This window comes from Schistocerca cancellata, chromosome 1 (genome assembly GCF_023864275.1).
Source record: "Schistocerca cancellata isolate TAMUIC-IGC-003103 chromosome 1, iqSchCanc2.1, whole genome shotgun sequence".
NCBI lineage: Eukaryota > Metazoa > Arthropoda > Insecta > Orthoptera > Acrididae > Schistocerca > Schistocerca cancellata.
Genome location: NC_064626.1, coordinates 1,222,881,830 through 1,222,904,268, shown reverse-complemented (window position 1 = coordinate 1,222,904,268; position 22,439 = coordinate 1,222,881,830).

Here is a 22,439-nt window from a genome sequence, read left to right as displayed (position 1 = left end):
ACATTTATCACTAAATACATACATATATATAACAATAAACACTGAAAGAAAGTACATAAAATATTCTTATTTTCGTGGCCACTGCAAATTCGGGCCCCGCGTTTTTGGGCGCCAATTTCGCGTAACTCGTAAATTATATAATATAAAATAAATAAAATAAAAAATATTATTTAAATATTAATTATTCTATCTGTATGATGGTGATTGTGATTGTAATAAATATTTGCTTATCTGGAACGTGGACGTTTAATTATTCGGTATCAGACGGTTGACAATGGCTTTCTCATAAAGGCAATGTTACTCGTAGTTGACCGTGAAATAAAACTGAAATAATCGGACTTCGTGAATAAATCGTTTCCAAAGACTGCTGCGGTAGATGCGGACTCATAATCTAAATCTCAATATTTCAATAATTTGCCAGCCATGCCAATACGTCGTACAGAGGTGATTGTCTACTACACATAAAAAGTTACACAGTTAGTTAAATCAGATATATTCAATGAATAAGCCTACAGTTCATAATCCTACTTACTTTTATAAATATAAATTCTTTACAGAATCGAGTGCCTAGTCTGGTTGCAACTCGCAGTATTCTTCAATAACATGAAATATGGCGGTGTGCCAGAGAATAGAATAAAATACGTGCTTCTCGCACCACTTCTACCAGAGCTCTCTCCTTTCTTAATCAAACATAAGAGTAACGTAATTGTGCTTTTGTTTTATCAGCGACACAGCGCTGCAGTTGTGTGCCATAGGCTTTATTTATTTGTCACTGATTATTTATTTAATTAATATTTCGCGTTTCCGAGGAAACTCACGCTCGGCATGCAAATGTGCCTTTATATTGCCCCCTGAATTGCGAGGCGAAAGGACACACCTGCAGGCGAGCAATTCACCTAAAGGCACAAGAAAATCTAAGTTATCTACAACTATTTACATGACTTACATTATACACATTATATACAAAATTTGAATGACGCGGGTGCGCCGTAAAAGTTCTTATGTTGGCAGATAGAGCGCGCATGCGCAGAAGCGTCTGTGTGACTCCGGCACTGCCGTTATATCGTACAGTTAGATCACGCGGCACAGTATTGCAGTTCATATTGTTCGTGTGCGCGTGTTTCTCAGTCGTTGCACAAAGAAAATATTCAACCAAGATTACATATGAAGACTACATTCTATGACAGGTAACTTAGTTTTAAATTTACAATATTTGTTATCACACAATACAACTTAGATCGTTGAATGTTCTTAGTTACATAGTATTGTTTTGAAATAATTCAAAGAAAAATGTCCGTATATTTCAGGTGCGTTGACCTATACACATCGTGTCGTTATTACAGTTCATATTCATCTGCTGCACAATAATTTTTTTTTTTATAGGTTAGTATCGTCGTGGTAAAGTTTTTTTTTTTTTTTTGATCACAGTAACATCGTTGTATAACAACGTGATTAATACATAAGCGTGTCCATTTCCCATTTCCATTATAGTCGTTGTGATGCAGTTCGTTGTGACTAAAGGCATTGCTCATTACATATCAGACGTGACCCGTCGAGTAATTTGTCCACGTGCAGTTCGTTTTTTTTTATTTACATTCAGTGGAAGCTTGGTTGCAGAACCTCGGACGGCACATAGCTGGCGTCGATCCTTGGACAGTCCAGGTAAGAGTGTCCGTCACATTTCGAGAACATTTCATTCCCTGAAGTTCCAACCAAAATTCTTCCACCCATCGTGTTGTTTTCTGGACAGGCACTTTGTGTCCATTTAATCCAGTTAACATCTTGAAGTTAGGCACTGTAGTAATGTCACTAGACGATGCACGATTTATGCACTTCACATTTTCAGTTTTTTTGCTGAATATAGCTCACCTAAATGTTCATAGTTATTAATCAAAGAAATCATTCATCGCGTTTACATAGATACGCTGCATAATAAATGGCATTAACCGTTTCTTTCACATAGGTTTCTGCGTAGTTGCAGAGTTAGTAATGTTCGTTAATGTCCGTGAACAGAGGTTCACTATGCAATGTCTTTTTGGCACTCGTTTTGTTCAAATTTTTTTACATAGTAACAGTTACATGATACATCAGTTAAAAAAATAAGTAATTATACATACACACGTCACATATTTTCTTAGCATAAACATAATACAGTTGCACATAAACATGTTTGCATCATCATTACATAGCTATAGGTTATTACATTGTGTCACGTGATGTCATCTGAAATTAAGATAGGTTAGACACAACATTCATTACATCAGTAGGCAAGACCAGGCGTTTTCACTACTCAATAAATATTCAAAATAGTAAGAGAGAAAAAATGTTCGATTCCTCGCGTTTTGTGCGTGTGTGTAGAGTGTCTGTGTGGCCTTGACTACTGATAGATGCTTTTCGTGTTGAGAGATGTGCGTCTAATCTATTTCTCAAAGTAAAAGATCGCTTCACAGATGACGTCTGTCGGTTCGTCAGGTGTCATACCAAGTCAGTGGTACCTACAATAACAAATGTTCCGTGAAAAATTAATATATCATTCACTGCTACGTAATCATAAATTTTATTTTGATATTCCGTCTTCCAGGTGGTGGCGCGCGCTGAAAGAAGAGTTCTTCTGCCTTCAACTGCGACTCTGGAACCGCTGAAATGAAAATTTCTACACCACTTATTATCTGTGTTGTAACAACAGTGTTTTTCGAGTTGCTTAGCAATTTTTTGATGGGTATGACTTTGACATTATTCAGCATGAAATGCTCTAAGATCTCGGTGTGCGTATAGCCCAATAATTTTGTTAGTTCTACGATGTTGTAACAGATACGCACCAGGATGCGGTATGTTAACAATTATATAAGGTCCTTCATATGGCAGACGCCACTTAGCGTTGCGTCGTTTGAGTGCTACAGATTTATGATGAGTACGAAGTAGTACAAGCATTCCTACCTCGAATTTTTGTTTTCTTTTTATTATGTTTCTGTGATGTTTGTTTCGTATCTGTGCGTGATGTGTCAGCGTAGTCAATACTTCTTTTATTTTTTGTTCAGGTGTGATTTCCTTGTCTGACAACTTAGGTAATGGTTCTATCCACTGATCGTTCTGTTTGAAATTGAACATGTTCTCGTTAGGTGTGTAATTTGTATCATAAATATTTAAGTTATTGTGTACGTCTTCGAAAAGACTTAGGTAGGAACCCAATTAGTATGTTTTGATGAAATATAGGTCCTCATGAATCGATTTAATTCTCGGAAAAGTCTCTCAGTCACGTTACATTGTGGACTAAACCTCGAAATAAATATACTTTTAATGTTATTGTCCTTCAAGAAATTTCTCCATTTGTACCCAGAGTAGTATGCTGCATTATCTGACAGAATTGCTTTAGGTTTTCCCACGTGCGTCAGGTAATCACTTGAGAATCTTCGTATTATAGCACTTGCAGTGGCGGATTTTAAAGCATAAAGTTTGACATGTTTAGAAAATATATCGTAAAAAGCTAAGATATATTTGACGCCTCCAGAGCTTGCTGGATGCAGTCCACTGATGTCAGTACACAGAATTTCCAGGGGTTTACTAGGTAAAATAGAATGTAAATCTGTTTTTGTGGATAAATTCTGAGGTTTTGATTTTTGACATATGACACATGTTTTCAGTTCCCTGTAAATTTTTCTTCTCATATTGCTAAAATAACAGTATGTGCTGAGCTTTGCCAAACACTTTTTCGTCCCATAATGACCCCAAACTAAGTGTGTGTGCCAAATTAGATTACGTTCAGACTCCTTGGGAATGCATACACACCAGTTAGTAGCATTTGGATGTCGGCGGTAAAATAACACATCATTGTGTAACTTGTAATACTTAGTCGAAGGATGATTGTGTTTTTCTACCAGTAATGTTATTATCTTATACCAGTGAGGGTCAGATTTTTGTAATTTAGCCATATTTCTGCACATATCAATATAATATTGGTGATACTGCTTGTCTTGCATTAAGAGAATCCTGTAGTCATTTATATTTTCTAAGTCACTGTTGGTATCATTCATACCTTGTGGAAGTCTAGACAAAGCGTCTGCAATGGTGTTGTCCTTACCTTTTATGTACTTAATTTCAAAAGAGTAGTTCTGAAGTGTAACTGCCCATCGTGATAGTCTAGGATGTACAAGTTTACAAGTTAACAAAAATGTCAGGGCCTGGTGATCGGTGTAAATTACTGTATGTTTTCCAAATAAATAATAATTGAATTTCTTGAATGCCCATACTATGGAAAGTGTTTCTAACTCAGTAGTGGAGTATGTACGCTCACATTCAGTTAGAGTACGACTTGCAAACCCAATAATTCTTATCTGTTCCTTTTCTTTATTCTTTACAACTTGAAATAAGCAACATCCCAAGCCAGTTCGTGAAGCGTCACAAGTCATACAAAAGTCTAAATTGAAATCTGGATGGCTCAATAAGTTTGCACCCACTAAAGCATGTTTAATTGTATTAAAGTCATTCTGGCACTGTTCCGACCAGATCCAAACTTGATTCTTTCTGAGTAGATTTAACAGATGTTTACTGTTCAAAAGTGGTTGTGGCAAAAAACGTCTGAAAAATGAACATAGCCCAAGGAATGATTTTAATTGCTTTTTAGTTCGAGGGCTAGGAAAGTTTCTGATAGCATCTAATTTACTGGGATCCAGACGTATGCCCTGCAAATTAATGATATGTCCTAAATACTTTATCTCACTGCAACCAAACTTTGATTTTCTAAGATTGGCTGTGACTCCAGCTTGTGCAAATTTTTCTAAAATTCTTTGAAGTGTGTCAACGTGTTCCTTCCAAGACTGTGTAGCTATCAGTATATCATCTACATAGTGTGTGACAGTCTCAACTAAATCATCGCCAAGCACGGTATCCAGGGCTGTAATGAATACCCCAGAGCTGACATTCAGTCCGAAAGGTAGAACACAAAACTGGTAGGTTCGCCCCCCGAACATAAATGCAGTATATTTCCGTGAATCAGGAGTGATACCCACCTGCCAAAACGAATTAGCGAGATCTATTGTGGAAAAATATTTTGCATCTAGAAATTTCTGTAATTGCTCTTCTAAATTTTCGGGTTTTGTGTGAACCGGTAAAATTATCTCATTAATTGCTCGTGCGTCTAACACTAACCTAATGCTTCCATTTAATTTTTTGACAACAAGTAGAGGACTACAATAAGGTGAGGTGGATGGTTCAATGACCTTCAAGTCTAACATTTGTTTTAATTCTTGCCCACACAGCAGGTCGTTGAGATAACGGTACGTTATATGTCTTGTGGTAGAAGATCTTGTGAGGCTTAACTTCAATCTTGTATACATACGTGTTGATAACACCTAATCGTTTGGTAAAAACTTGTAAATATTTGGTTAACACTTCCTGTAGTTTTATACGTTCATGTACACTGAGAGCTGTAGCTTCACTTATCTTATGATCAAGCAATGTTTTCAAGTCCATTAGCTCTGTGTCAGATGAGTGTGTTTGCATATCTTGAATGTCATTGTCAAGTACTAACTGAACCTTGTACCCTGTACAGTGTTTGTCATGCTTTAGAGTTCTCCTGTCCAAATCAATAATAATTACACTGCCTTTATCATTTAAAATACATTTACCTTTGGAGAAGTCTATAATAGAGTCCTTCTCGCTCATAATATCTATTCCTAATATGCAATTTGTCGCAAGGTTTTGTACAACCAGGAATGGCCATTGTACGGTTCCATTACCTATTTTAATGTTTACAAAAACTTGCTTCGTAACCCTACATGACTTATTACCTAGTGCAGTAGTTATTTTACAGTTTTGGGCAGGAAACTCAGGCACAGGTTCCAATTCACACATCTTTTTATAGAAATTAAAAGACAAAACGCTCACAGCTGCACCTGTATCTAGGATAATAGTAGTTGGAATCCCACCTACTACACCAGTAGTAGATGCTAAAACAATTTCATTTGTGTTTGAACGACATTGTGTACTGTCTTGTAAAAGTTCATCTGATATATTCTCATTGTGGTTGTATCTTATAAATAAAACAGGTAATTTTTGTTTAGAATTATTCGGCATATCATTATTCTGTTGTTCAAGTGTGGTGTCAAATAACTGATTAACATTGCAGTCGCCCCGCAAGAATTCTTCAGCCACGACCTGGGGCATAGAAGTGACTGTTTCTAGTTTGTCGGATTAGCATTTGTACTAGGTACTGACACAGATTGAGGTTGTGCATCAGATGTCATTTCTATTATATTCATATTCGGATATTGCCTATTATGATCTCCAAACTTTTGCGGTTGTTGTTGCTGTTGCGCATTATAACTTACCTGTCGGTCGTAAGGTATGCTCCAATTTTGTCCTGGTGGCTGCTGTGGTAAAGCAGAGTTTGAATGGAAGTACTGATGGTTACGAGTCCAACCTTGATGCTGTCTTGGCTCGTAGTTATTATTATTTCTATTTCTGTTTGTGTTTTTGTTGTTGCCTTTGTATCCGTTGTTACCGTTGTAGTTATTACCGCGGTGCCTTTTGTATGGATTGCCGCATGAAGTGTTATTACTGTTGTAACTATTGTTTGTATTGGAATACGCGTGTTGATTTTGATTTTCGTATTGAAACGGCATGTGAGTTTGCTGTTTTTGCTGTACCGCGTATCCAACTGTGGGCGCGCCAGAATTGAGTTGGCAAGCCTGCATGTTTTGCATACCACTAGTGTAAACATTGTGGCTGCTGTTTAGCCGCGCGAAGCGCTGATCTTCAAGTAACATGTCAACCGAATCTAAGGCTGTTAAAAAATAATCTGAATCGTCATCCGGGATATGTAGGAGTTTTTCTTTAATGTTGAAAGGCAATTTGGCCTTCAACGCACGGAGTATATCACGCGTTGCGACTGGTTCGTCTAAAAAGTGTCCCATGTTCAAGTATTTTTCAAAATATCTGCGTAAGTTGCCATTTTTACTGTTAAAAGTTTCAGGTTCTAAAATTTGTCTTCTGAGTCGCTCCTGGACGGATTGCGACCAGAATTTGTTCAGAAAAGCACGCTCAAACTCACTGTACGTGGTACATACGTCAGCTTGTCTGTATGCCCAGACAGCTGCATCGCCTTGGATGTAACCGACAATATATGAAATCTTTCCGGTCACTCCAAGTGCGTGGAAATGCGTTACTAAAAGATTTAAGAAAAATCACCGGATGAATGGTTCGTTTTTCTGGGATAAAAATCTGAAATTGCCTGTGTTTCATTAAGCTTTCTTCTTCCTTCGTATTGTGATATGGATTTATTCCACTGTAATTACTGGTATGTTCAGCTGGCGAGTAATTACGATAATGTTGCTGTGGTTTACCATGATAATAGCTTGTGTTTGTGTTTGCACATCGTGGTATGTGTTGTAGTCGTGGTGTGTTTTGTTCTTGTGTGTTTGTCGTGTGCGGTATGTGTGTGTCATACTCGAATGTATATTGGTTCCTGAACTGTGCATTTTGACTGATATTTTCGTTACATTCAGACTGTGGTCGATCGGTGAATTGTCTCATGGGTGCAGTGACGGATTGTACTGCGTCACTGATCAGCTGTTTGTTATTAGTAATGTATTGCGCTACGGAGTCGTGCACAATTGTTGGTAAATTTTCACGTAAGCATCTATCAAAATGTTTGTCTTTGTTCACTACCCAATCATGAAATTCTTTATTAATATTTTGAAAATGAGCTGTGGCATCAGATTGTAAGATGTCAGTCAGGTGTTGTTCAACATTGTCAAATTTATTTTGTCCGTCAGTAATTCGTTTTTCAAGGTTGTCATGTACTGAAGGATATGTTTGAATTTGTTCAGTAAGAACTTCACACGTGACATTAAGGTTTTTTACTTGTGTCTGTAAAAGTGCTACGTCAGTTACAGTCTTTTCTTGTCTCGTATTAAGCTGGGAAAATTTAGTACTGAGTTCAGTCATCTGTTTGGTCAGTGTGGCGTCTATAAGTTCCACACGTTTACATAAAGTGTCATTACCTGTCTTGAGTGCTATGAGGTCAGATTTAATTGCGTCATTTTGTGTCTGTAAGGTTGCTATGTTTTCGGCGTTTTGTTTCATTAGCATTTGTAACATGTCGGCAATGTTTACTGTTTGCAAGGTCTGTGCCCCCGTCGCGTCATTAGACGTGACGTCATGCATCAACATGGGCTCTGACTGAGACTTTGAAATTTTTGTAGTGGACGGCCTATTGCCAAAATTTCCGTCAACACTTGCGTCAATGTTTGATAAATCGTCGCTACCGGTTGCTGTCGTAAAGTCATTTTCTAACATTTGTCTCTCGTCCGAGTCGGATTGCGTCTGAATAGTACGTCTTTGCTGTTCCATTTTTGCGTATTGATTTCTAGTTATTACCATGCCACACGTGATATATGTTTCAAGAAAATATTTGACACTGATTTTAAAATAAAATGCAGTTGAGCATGAATCGCTCGTAGCAACAATGGCTGTCTGTTAATTTAAAAATATAAACTGAATTTGAGATTATTGGTAATGGCTGCTGTCCATGTTACTACGTATCGTACAGAAGTCGGCCATATTGTACTCTCGTGTATTGGTATTGTTGCATACGTTATTGTTTAAGGAAAAGTACTGAGAATGAAATTTATCACTGAAAACTGTTATGCACGAAAGAAACACTACAGAATCTACTGAAAAGCTAATACACTGAATTATACGTCTGGTCAAGCCTGCTAATGCAAAGATGCTGCGTCTTACCTTATTTTGCTGGAAGTTTCATTGCGTCTTCCCGCAAAATTTTAGAATTGGAAAATATCTTCAGATTTTTTGTTATCTCTCATACATTCACGTCCAGGTCCAGAAAGTTGATTTTTCACATGAAACAAAGAGAACAATGTAACAAATGACAAAATAACAAGTCCGACACGCAGTCGCCAATATAAAATAAATAAAATAAAAAATATTATTTAAATATTAATTATTCTATCTGTATGATGGTGATTGTGATTGTAATTGTAATAAATATTTGCTTATCTGGAACGTGGACGTTTAATTATTCGGTATCAGACGCTTGACAATGGCTTTCTCGTAAAGGCAATGTTACTCGTAGTTGACCGTGAAATAAAACTGAAATAATCGGACTTCGTAAATAAATCGTTTCCAAAGACTGCTGCGGTAGGTGCGGACTCATAATCTAAATCTCACTATTTCAATAATTTGCCAGCCATGCCAATACGTCGTACAGAGGTGATTGTCTATTTTATAAATATAAAAAAGTTACACAGTTAGTTAAATCAGATATATTCAATGAATAAGCCTACAGTTCATAATCCTACTTACTTTTATAAATATAAATTCTTTACAGAATCGAGTGCCTAGTCTGGTTGCAACTCGCAGTATTCTTCTATAACATGAAATATGGCGGTGTGCCAGACAATAGAATAAAATACGTGCTTCTCGCACCACTTCTACCAGAGCTCTCCCATTTCTTAATCAAACATAAGAGTAACGCAATTGTGCTTTTGTTTTATCAGCGACACAGCGCTGCAGTTGTGTGCCATAGGCTTTATTTATTTGTCACTGATTATTTATTTAATTAATATTTCGCGTTTCCGAGGAAACTCACGCTCGGCATGCAAATGTGCCTTTATAGTATGTGTATCATGATTAATGCTATGTATTAATGAATGTACAAACATTTTTCATGAAAAACCGCACCACTGCAAGCAAGTTAGAGGAAACGATCCTGATAGTACTGAGAAACTGTAACGACTACATAATCCGGGGGCAGCCGATCCCCGAGATCAGATAAATAAAAGGTAAGACTACAGTGTAGTTGTCCTGTTTGTAGAAGCTTAACTCCAGTGAAGTGATCTCATATCGCTAGTGGTGTGTAGTTTTATGTTAGTGTTTATGACAGGACAAAGTTGATTGTAGATAGTAAATTTTTAGTGTGCAGTGTATTGTAGATAAACTAACATATTTTGTGTGCAAGTGAAAAAACTGTCAGATCTTGTGTTCGAGTAGGTAATTTATGAATATGGTTAAATTGCGTAGTCAATGTCCGAGCAATATGGATACTGAGGAACAGCAATTAGCTAGTGCAGGAAATGTAGAAACGGGTACATTAAGCAGTACAAGTACTCTCTTTTAGGATATACCATGCGAAAATTTGGGGGCAGGGGCACAGGAAGTGGTGCCACCGCCCACCAGTGCTCAAGGAGAGGTAGATAAAGAAATTGCACCACCTCCAGAAGAGCAGGAACCAGAGAGTGGTAATCTGCCTGGTGGGTATTCACTTCAGGCGATATTAGAGCGCGTGTTGGATTACCAGGCAAAATTTGCGCAACAGCAAGCCGAGCGAGATCGCCAGCAAGCTGAGCGAGATCGCCAGCAAGCTGAGCGAGATCGCCAGTTAGCAGAAAATTTACTTGCCCAGCAAGCTGAGCGAGATCGCCGGCTAGAGGAAAAGTTTCTTGCCCAGCAAGCTGAGCGGGATCACCAGCAGGCGGAGCGAGATCGCCAGCAAGATGAGCGGGACCAGCAACTTGTGCAATCGTTAGAACATATGAAAAAAGAGATTGCCTGTATGAAACAGAATTATGAGTCGATACCTAAGGCCGTGCAGGAGTTGACTGTACAGGTCAACAACCTGCAAGTAGCAAACACTAACATGGTAGATGAAGTAGGTGTCTTAGCCAACCGATTAGAAAAGCTAGAAGTAGATTCCACACAACTTGTAGAGCAGAAGTGGAACGAACAAGCGACTAAAATTGAAACCGAATTCAACTCATGGCTAGAAGCGAAAGAGAGTGAGATTGACAAAAATATTAATTCTAAGGTACAAGCAGCCATAGCGGATAGAGATTCCGAATCGTTCAGTACCGCAGTAAATAGTCAGGTACAGAACGACGTCCAAACCATCAAACAAATACTCAGTGAGGATATTCCGCAGTGGCAAGTGAATATTAACAAACGGATATCCGACTTAGAAAAGGGTTTAACACAAAGTAGCAAACATCTTGAACATGAAACTATGTCGCCAACAGCCAATGTTTTTGGCAACGCACGAACTTATACGCGACGCAACAATGGTGAATCTTTAGGCGATAATGCGAAGAGCTGTAGCTTCGGTTCGGAGCACACAGCCTATGTCCCAGGAGCAAACCAGTATAGTCCAAAAATATTAGTTGAAGAAAGTTTGATAAAAAATAGGCAATTTCAAACGTTTACTACTGAACGGAAGTCAGTACACCCAGTAGTATTCATAAAAAGCTTTAAAAATATCTTGCCTAGTGTGTGGAATGAAGCACAGAAAATTCAATACGTAATGTCATACATTCAGGGTGATGTAGCGTTGTGGGCTACGGAAGTAGCAGACAGCTGCATGACATATGAACAATTCGAGAGGGCATTTTTGTCGAAATACTGGTCGCCTTGTATACAAGAGCGGCTAAGAAAAGAAGTATACAATCCCGAACCGTACTCACCCCGTCTTGGGAATCTGAGACGGTATTTCGAGAAGTACATAAACAAAACGCGCTACTGGGACGAGCCTATCTCACCAAGAGACATAATAAGACTCCTAAAATCACATTTACCCCTTCATATCAAAGAGAAATTAATACACGTACCAGAAAGCGACATGGAACATTTCCTGTCTGTTCTAGATTCAATAGACTTAATCCAGGAAGACGCAAAAGCAGCGTGTGATCACTCGCGGAACAATGGATCAGGGTGTAAACATGACAGAAATAGTAGTGCACAAAACCACAACCATGGAAATGGTGGGGGTGGTAACAAGCGGCAAGAGCATTCGCAAAATTGTAATAATGGGAGAAGTCAGAACGGGTATGGGCAGCCGTCCTACAATAAAAAGCGTCGATTTGACGACCGGTACGATTCCGGATTGCCAGGGACCAACCGCTGGAAAAATGCGCGAGGTCAGTGGCATAGCAATTTCAATGACGGTAATCGTAATTGGAATCAGAATCAGCGACCAAGCCCAGAGCGGCAGGGTAATGACCGGTACGATAACAACAGACCACCACTGCAGAACGCGCCTATTGCGCAGTCGTGGCGGCCCACAAACCAAAGCGTAAACATAGTAGAGGTCGCGGATAATAGCCGTCCAAGTACCTCGCAAGCAAGCCATCCGACAAACTAGAATCGGCCTCGATATGCTCTCCATCGCTGGCCGAGGGGTGGAGTGAGAGCAACACGAATAACAATAGTATCCCTGGAATACATATGCTGCGATACAACGACGGTATCAGTATGGATAAAGATCTACTGACCGAACCGCATGAATGTAAGAATGATAGCAACGAAAATGTGCAAGCCATAATAGAAGCGAAAATCAATGATGTTGCAGTGAATATAATCATTGACACAGGTGCCTCAGTGAGTGTAATGAGTACAGAGTTGTTTAAAGCGCTAGGGAAAGGACGTAGTATACCGACTTTCCCGGTTAATAATTGCAAGGTGTCTGGAGCTATAAGTGCACAGAGCCAGTTAGTTAAGTACCAGGTGCAGGTGGAGATTTGTAAGGAGGGCGAAGCCATAGTGAGCTCGTTCCTCATTGTTAAAGGGTTAAAGGTGGCCTGCATTCTGGGAGTAGATTTTCTCCGTGAGAGGGACGCAGTGATCGACCTCTCCTCGGGAAAACTAAGTATAGTTAATAAAGGTAGGAGGATTGAGTTGTCTATGATGAAATCGAAGGAGGTACTTGTGCCATGTTGTAATCGAATTAATATCAAAGGTAGGAACCCCTGGGTACTACACTTTAATGATTATTCACCTGTGACGGATCTCTATTATCCGAATATAGGAGATAGAAATTTTGAACCAAATGTTGATGAATTTCGAACCAAAGTACAGGAATCTGAAAGTTTAAGAAACATACAAAAGCAACAGTTGACGCAGCTGTTATCAGAATATAACATGGTATTTACCGACCGACCAGGAATAGTCAAAGGGTACCACTATCACATAGAGGTGATGCCTCACAAAACATACTGTCGCGCATCTTACTCCATCCCTTGCTCGAGGAGGGAAGTAGTGGCTAAAGAGATTTGAAAGATGTTAGAGTGGAATAGTAAAGTTATTTATTCAGTGACATGTCTGATGTAAATAGTAGTGGTAAGAAGATTTTAATTGTGTTTTAGAGTATAAGTATGTTAGTTTTAAGAAAGAATTTATGTATAGTTACAATTTTGAGGAAGTAGAATCAGTAAACTGAGCAATAATATGCAAATGGAAGACTTTGTTTACAGACAGTTAGTGTCATCAAAATACTACATGCTCTTCAAGCAATGAATAATCGTTTGTTGATAAAATAATGATTAATTTCTTGAATCATTTTGTAGTAAGTAAGTACAATTAATGATGAAATCTCATATAAATATGTAGCAGATGTAATTGTGTTAGAATTAAGGAACCCTGAGAGAGAGTCTATACTAGCCAAAAATTGACTTTGTAGTACGAAATAATTATGTGATGCAATGTTTACTGCCAATAGTGATCTGAGAACGACACTGGAGCAGAATCCAATAAAAAACAAAACCGTTCCGTGTAACCTATGCTTTGTATGTATTAATGCTTCAATTGAAGCCTGTGTACTTGGTACACGTTCTTGAATATTAATTACGCGGTACGCGAATCAAGTTACGCGGAAACTACACTGTAGTCCTGTAGGACGGACCGTTAGAAATAATACTAGTACTAAATGAAGTATTTATTGAACAATATGCCCAAGTCAAGCTGTCATGCACATGGTAAAATCTGTTTGCTAGATGGGTGATAACCTGGCAAGCTACACTAAAAGAGGAAAAGAAAGCTATGTAAAAAAAAAAAAATCACACACCTTTAAATAATTACAAAAAAGCAATATATGCCTAGTAATAGTATTAAAAGTGTGTAATGAGAAGGTAACACAATGGACTCAATGTAGATGAGAGTGATTATGCTAAGAACAGTTGTCATGCATTAAAAATAAACTGGCTGCATAAACAATCCAGGAAAGGACGGAATATTGTGTGTAGTAGGGACAGAAAATGACTGTTGTATCTGCACCAATATATACGTCGGTATAAGTTAAGTGTTGAGTGACTAACTGTCATAGTGCAGTGCTCAACGAACAGTACACTGTGAGTAAAAACGGTAGTTAGTGATCCGTTCGGAGTCGATTCAAACAAACATCGCTCGACGGAGACATTTAGTATGTGTGTACCGAAATATTTTCGCGTGTTGAAAGACGCTCTGGCAGTGTATCAACCGTGAGAACAAGTGAAAGTGTGTAGTACAATGTGCGTGTGACGAACCCTGAATACCAGTGTCACAATGCCACAAGAAACCTGTTATCACGCCAAAACGTCCTGTGCATACCAGCGAAGCGACGGCGTAATGAACAATAAACGCTTTTAACCAAAGTGCATTTTCTTCCACAGCTAATAAATTGTATCCTTAAAGACAGTACACCGTTGTGGAATATTTGTTTCATGCGTTACGACGGGGAGCCATGCGGAGAAGCAGAGACGGGTGCCGTGCCGCCAGCCAGCCGGTCGCAGGAAACCACTGCAACACACCGACATTGGTGAATGGTTCGGCGCGGTTCGCGACTGCTCGGGCGCCACCGCAGCACGCCGTCGATGTTGCTGCTAGCAGGTCGTCGACCTCAGCGGTCGTTGGCACGCCGCGCTCCAGACGACGCTACGCAACAATTGCTTCGCGCCGCCCGCTCCGTACGACATTGTTGACGTTCAACCGAACATTACCAACTACGTTGTTCATGTACTAATATGAAAATGATTTATTGAACACGAAATTACGTGACATTTTTTTTGCTGAGTATAAATCAAAACATTCACTTGTTCGATGATATATGTCATATGTTTTCGTCAGATTAGTGACACAAACTGACACGAATGCCATACAACGGTAGAACATTTGTCGTGAGTAAGTGTAGAGACAATCCATTACATTGCTATCGAACTGTTTAATGATTGACCTTAATTGTGACACAGAAAACAAATGTGAAAAAGTGTAGAAGGTACATTTTTAATAGAGAGGCTAAAAGGTTTAACATTTTGACATAAATAATCATTGTTATCTGTGAACATTGGACAAAGTCCACCCTTGTTTGATGAACAAAACCGTGCGTTAAGACAAACCAGGCGAGATGACCATGGCTCCGGCGCAGTTTTCCCAGGTTTTCTGATCGCACGTAGCCCAAATGGGGGAGCCAGAAAACTGTAATGACCCTGGGACTAGGTTTACGGTCACCTCGCAAAGTGTGAAAAAACTATAAAAAGTGTAATTAAAACTATAATGTAAAAGAGCAAAGTAGTGAACAGTGAATATTCCAAACAAGGTGATAGACAATGGCAAAACGGACGTTAGTGGCAGCATATTGCCGAACATTCTTAACGTTAGTCAATTGCTGCCAGGGGGCATTGTAACGTCCCTTAGCAAAAGACATATTTTGCAGTAAAGAGAAAATATTGTGCATTGTATTCAGTTATTGTATGGAATTATGTATTTTTTTATTATTATTATTTATATTAGATAATATCTGTGTCGGCGAGTACTGAAACCGCACAGACGATAAATATCATACAGAGATGAAAAATATCCCTAGTATAAATAATACAGAACGAACAGTAATTTCTTTGTCTTCTTCTTGGAGTTACGTGAGAAGGATAGCCTGTGACGTGATATCGTAACTAGCGTAGCATTCTTTTGTCAAGTTTGTAAGAGGGACGCCATTAGGCAAGATTGTTAAAAAGGTGTGTACTACTCAAATTGTTTAAATGTTTGAATAGAGTTATTTAGTGAAACCTCGCATTATGATTCATGTCAAGCTTGCCTGGTATTTTATCCCATCCCTTTAAGACATTTTCAGTTGTTTAAATATTATTCGTGGTGCAGAGCGGCGCTACGAACGAGCCAGCCGCTGCCGCGGTTCATTTAAATTGCAGTACATGAAACCTATCATACCGCAAAGAAGCGGTCAGGTAATAGTGAAGTGAAAAATTATTTCTTTCAGCTTTCGAAGTCGCAGAGCAGAGCTGCAGATTTTATGATGTGTTTTACAGGCTGACGCGGGCTGCTGATAATATAGTACTAATAGTGAAAAGAGATAATTTATTTTCATCACATGAAAGAAATCTTGCTGTGCGTAGTTCTGGTCTGGCAACCTTATAGTAAAAACATCATTTTCTCCGATAATAGTCTCATGTTCTCGGGTTAGCCGTGATACTTATTGTTGTCTTACTATTAACAAAAATCCACTGCAAAATTATGATGTTGAACAATCATTGCGTACTATAACTGCCTTAATAGAAAGCCAGATACAGAACAATAAGAACCCAATATATTCTGTTTTGTTGAAAATTAATGATTATAAAGAAATTCTTGGCACAGCATTACTAAAAGGTATTTCGCGGCTCTTTTCGTATATGCGTTGTTACGCAAATAATAATAATCACAATAATAATAAAACAAAAACAAAATAAATAGAAAAGAGTAATTTACGAGTTACGCGAAAAACTGTACAAGTAGTTAGAGATATATTTTGTTTATTGTGTATTATTATTTTGGTTTTATTCTGAGAGTGTTTATTGATAACAATGGAACGGGGACACCATTTAAGATCTAATCTTTATACGAGTTGTAATGCCCCAAAATTGAAATGTAGTGTGAGTGGTAAACGTATGTAGAATTACGTACGTAAGTCGCCTCAATGCATTATCAAAGTGTCACTTTCGATATAAAAAAGCGGTTGTTAATTTTAGCCGGACGTGGTGGCCGAGCGGTTCTAGGGGCTACAGTCTGGAACCACGTGACCGCTACGGTCGCAGGTTCGAATCCTGCCTCGGGCATGGATGTGTGTGATGTCCTTAGGTTAGTTACGTTTAAGTACTTCTAAGTTCTAGGGGACTGATGACCTTAGAAGTTAAGTCCCATAGTGCTCAGAGCCATTTGAACCATTTGTTAATTTTATTTGTATTTGCTTCTGAAAATGTTGTCAAAATTATGTTTTAGAAAGAGCATATGCAGCGGAGCCTGTCGCGGCCAGAGATGTCACACAGCCGCGGCGATAGAAGCAGTGTGGCGCGCGGCAAAGATATCGACTGAAGCGCAGCTGGCCGCTGTTGAAGAGGAACGAAAGCATCTAATAATGAAAGTTGTGAAAAAGATACAATTAACGTGACATGTTTGTTTGTTCAAAAATTCTGTTTCTTGGTTTTGTCCCTTGTTTCAAGAGGAGTTACCGTTGAGATCTCGTGTAGAGAGTTACATTTGAGACGTCGGGGAGTTAGTCACCATTGAGGTCACGGGGTAACGTCATTCAGTTCGTGAGACTCAGGAAGTGTAAACCTATTTGGAATTGGCGCTCGAGTGATTTAATGTCTGATTTGGGCTTCTAAAGTGATGGGGTTATGGCCTTTATGGGAATTTACATGTAATTATTGCGCCAGGTGTATAGTTCGCAATCGGTAGTGGGATGTGCGATGATATTTGGAGTTTGCTTTAAAAGAGTAACTCGTTGTGAGACACGCTAAGAGATTGGTTTTTCTCGCGTTTTCATGTGATTAGTGATAGTGTAAAGTTTGGCCCAGCTAACATTGGAGTTACTCGCAATCAGGCGTTCCGTATCTCGTGCTAAGGGGAGGTTCTTTACAGTCTTGATTGGGTGTATTTGGTATCGCGTTCACGCGAAGACTTCGTGAGTGATTGGTTTGACAAGGATAAGTAGAAAGGTACATTTGCCGTTGCCGCTTTTGTTATAAGGGTTTGCTAAAGTTTTAGCGTGAGTGTGCGACCGGATTGGTTGTAATTGTGGGGAAGTCCTAAGGTCATATAATCCCCGGCTGAAGGAACTCTCAGATTGAAGTGCGGCCTGTGATTGTCGTGTAATTATTGTGAGAAGGGACGTCCTAGTTTGATTAATGTAAACGGGGGAACCAATCTGTGTCAGATACTTTGTGACACGCGCGAATTGGTGTAATAGTAATTTTCCATCCGAAAAAACTGACAGAACCAAAACCTATTAACTGAGTAGAGCACGATAATTAGTCTGTTTGAAATTGTGAGTGCTGAGTGTTTCAAATTTGGTATAGAGGGTCCGCGTATGTCAACGCCTGAAGAGGGAGAGATCTGCTTTGATTTGAGTGAATATTTATGATACTTTAAAATGGCAGTGACGCTTAGGTTTTTGTTTCATTTTTTTACTAGCTTCCGCTTAGTCGGGAAGTAGTTTGCCACCAGCACTCACGCCTGACGGAACTTTGTAGAGACATTGAAAATTAATAAAATGGCTAAATAAAATGGTGCTCAGGCCCTGTACATGATAAAGGAAAAATTGGTGTCTCGTGTTATCATTTCTCCCCATATAACATAACTTCAAAATACGATAACAGAATCTTTGAATCTCAAAAAATAAAAAGGTTAAAGATTACGCAGTGAATCAAAACGGTCAAGTACAAGCAGGACAAATAATATTAAAGTGAAAGATAAGTCACACTGAGAGTTTGTTACAATAATTACGTAAAGTTCGGCTTAAAGTATATGAAAGAGGTTTTAGTCTGACTGTTTAAGTGATAAAAAGTGGAAAAGTTAAGTTATGGGGATTAATAAACTATGAAGGTTGTAGCATAAACCATTATCATTGATAGAGTGTCAATAGCATTATCCATTGTGTGTGTTCGTAAAAAGGAATAAGCAAGGATAGAGCTCCAGTGCAATGGCTGTATAGGATTAATAATCTCTGACTAGCAACGCTCAGTCAACACGTAAAATTATATCGCTGGCGTGCTCTTACTCAAAATTAAAGTAACAGAAACTGGTAGTTGAGAAATTTCAGTCTAGATTGATTGTTTCAGTGGTGTTCTATTAAAAGATGGATAGTATTCAAGCTGGGAAATAGATAAGATAAATCCAAGGTATCAGCGTTGGAGTGTTGGGTTACGTAAGCGAGGTTTCAGATCACGTGGCTGTGAAGTGGAGCACATCGCAGTGAGTTGGGTTTAATTGACTTAAGTAGCGCATCCTAATCACACTTCTAGTTTCTGCTTGATTCCATCGACTATTAGATTACTTTTGCTGTTAGCTTGCTGGTCGAACCTGTAAAATCTTGTGATAGATGCGTTAACTAAAATTTTCAATCGGGAGCTAACACTACCTGATAAAACCAGAAACCGTTTGTACTAGTGATGGTCTTCGGCGGTAGTTATTGGGCGAGTGGTAAGCATTTGGTTAAACTTTCCATCCTCACAACTCCTTGCAGATAGCTGATATAGTACACGGCGCTGCGGAACTCTATGGTGTCGCTACCCGTTTTAATACACTTGTCATCTCTGTGTATCAGTGCCATCCCAACCAGGTTTGACACACTGATAAATAGTAGTCGCTTTATCAGGTGTTGTTGGCTAGCGCAGTATATATAATTTAGCAGACACACCACCACCGAGGAGCAGTACAGCTTCTTGGGACTTTGGGTAGAGAAGTTATGAGCGAGGATGGAAACCGTGTGGAAAAATTTGATGTTAATAGGACAGTGGATTCGTTGGAACCTGAAATGTCAAATACGAGTAGAACTAGTTTGTTAAGGAGTGAGGACCATACCGTAGGTGAAGACTTTGAACTGTAGGTACTTGTAAGGAAAGTAATCCTACCAGTGTGGTCAGTATGCCATCTCGAGATATCAGTATCAATAAGCAGTTTGAATTTCTAGTAAAATCAAGTCAGGAATAAATAGAGCTTAATAAACAACATGATAGAGATAAAGCCTGTAGAGAGGTAAGATAGAACAAAACAAACAACTGCGAGCTTAGAGAAAGGGAACAAGAGAAACAACGCGAACTTAGAGAAAGGAACATAAGAACCGACGACAACTTGCGAAAAAAGTTTTTCGGGAGAAGATGATAGAATTACAGGAACAACGATATTATCAAGACCAAGAATTTAAAAAAGATGTATTAAAGATTGGTAATGACCTAGAATCACGTACTAACAAAAGGGATAGATACGTATCTTCGGAGAGAGATAAATTAACATTATGTGTAAAATCTTCTTATGAAATGAACGAAACATTGCAAAGTTCGCTTTCCAAATTTCAGGGCGGGAGAAGTTCACACTCAAGTTCAGAATGCTATCGAGAATGTAACACAACATAATAAACCAAATGCACAGCGACGCGAGGAGATAGCGTGGAAGGAATGAACGCAGCATTCAAACTTATTAATGAGAAAGTATTATCCGAGATGCCTATGTGGCAGGAGTATGTAACCAATCGTTTGTCTAAAGTTGAAGGTAGTCCTAAAAGAAAAAGCCAATTTGAAAGATATCCAGAACCATATTCATGAAATAAATCAGCCGTTAGGAAGCAAAAGGGGCGAGAGAACAATCATAGTAACAGTAGAAGTAGCGATGAGTCGGATCTTGAAGATGGATACTATGATCGCAACGGGACTGTTTTATCCTCTAGGGTTGAACACAGTATTTTCAAAGCTAGGCAATTTAAAATATTTTTGAACAACCAAAATTTTATACACCCAATGGTGTTTATAAAGAGTTTCAGAAATGTATCTCTCCGATCTTGGAAGGAACAAGATAAAATACAATTTACAGTGTCAAAGACCAGTGGACAAGTTTCAATGTGGGCATCGGAAGCAGCTGAAAGTTTCAGAACCTGTAGGGATTTTGAAAAATTATTCATCTTGAAATATTGGTCTCAGAGTAAGCAAAATCGCTTAAGGAATGAAATTTATAGTCCGGAATTTTACAATCGAAAATATTTCACTGTACGAAAATACTTTGAAAAGTACATCAACAACTCTCGATTCTCAGGTAATACCATTAGTCACAAACACTTCCTGAATTCCAATCAAGAACAACTGCAAAGATGAGAAACATAGAAGTATATATCCTCGGTGTAGCAAAGCAGATTAAATTACTTAATAAAGGTAAGGCCTCCAGTCCAGATTCTATAGCAGTCAGGTTCCTTTGAGAGTATTCTGATACAATAGCTCCATATTTAGCAATTATGTACAAGCGCTAGCTCACAGTAAGATTCATACCTAAAGACTGGAAAATTGCTCAGAAAAGGGAAGCAGGAGTATCACTAACGTCGATTTGCTGTAGAGTTTTGGAACATACACTGCATTCGAACATTATGAAGTACCTCGAAGAAAACGATTTGTTGACAAACAGTCAGCACGGATTCAGAAAACATCGTACTTGTGACACACAACTAGCTCCTTATACTCGTCAAGTAATGAGTGCTATCGACAGGGGATGTCAAATTGATTCCATTTTTTTAGATTTCCAGAAGGGTTTCGACAACGCTCCTCACAAGCGTCTTCTGACCAAACTGCTTACCTATGGAATATCGCCTCAGTTGTGCGGCTGGATTCTTAATTTTCTGTCAGAAATTTCACAGTTCTAAGTAACAGACGGAAAGTCATCGAGTAAATCAGAAGTTATATTGCGCACTCCCCAAGGAAGGTCCTTTACTGTTCCTGATCTATATCAACGCCATGGCGACAATCTGAGTAGACCTATTGGAATGTTTGCAGACGACGCTGTCATTTACCGTCCTGTAAAGTCATCAGATGACGAAAACGATTTGCAAACTGATTTAGATATGATATCCGTATGGTGCGAAAATTGGTGATTGACCTTGAATAAAGAAAAGTGTGATGTACAAAAATATCCGCTACATTTTGATTACGCGATAAGTCACACAAATCTTAAGGCTATAAATTTCACTATATACTTAGGGATTAGAATTACAAAAACCTAAATTGGAACGATCTAAAAAATGGTTCAAATGGCTCTGAGCACTATGGGACTTAACATCTATGGTCATCAGTCCCCTAGAACTTAGAACTACTTAAACCTAACTAACCTAAGGACAGCACACAACACCCAGCCATCACGAGGCAGACAAAATCCCTGACCCCGCCGGGAATCGAACCCGGGGACCCGGGCGTGGGAAGCGAGAAGGCTACCACATGACCACGAGATGCGGTCTGGAACGATCTCCTAGATAATGTTGTGGGTAGAGCAAACCAAACACTGCGATTCAATGGCAGAACACTTAGAAGGTGCAACAAGTCTACTAAAGAGATTGCTTACACCACGCTTGTCCGCCCTATTCTGGAGTATTGCTGTGCGGTACGGGATCAGAATCAGGTGTGACTAACGGGTGACATCGAAAAAGTTCAAAGGGTGGCTCGTTTCCACCTATCGCGAAATTGGGGAGATGGTGCAACAGAAATGATAAGTGAATTGCATTGGCAATCATTAAAACGATGGCGTTTTTCATTGCAATGTGATCTTCTCATCAAATTCTTCTCTGATTGCAAAAACGTTCTGTTGGCCCCCACCTACATAGGGAGAAATGATCATCACGATAAAATAAGAGAAATCAGGGCTCGCACAGAAAAAATTAA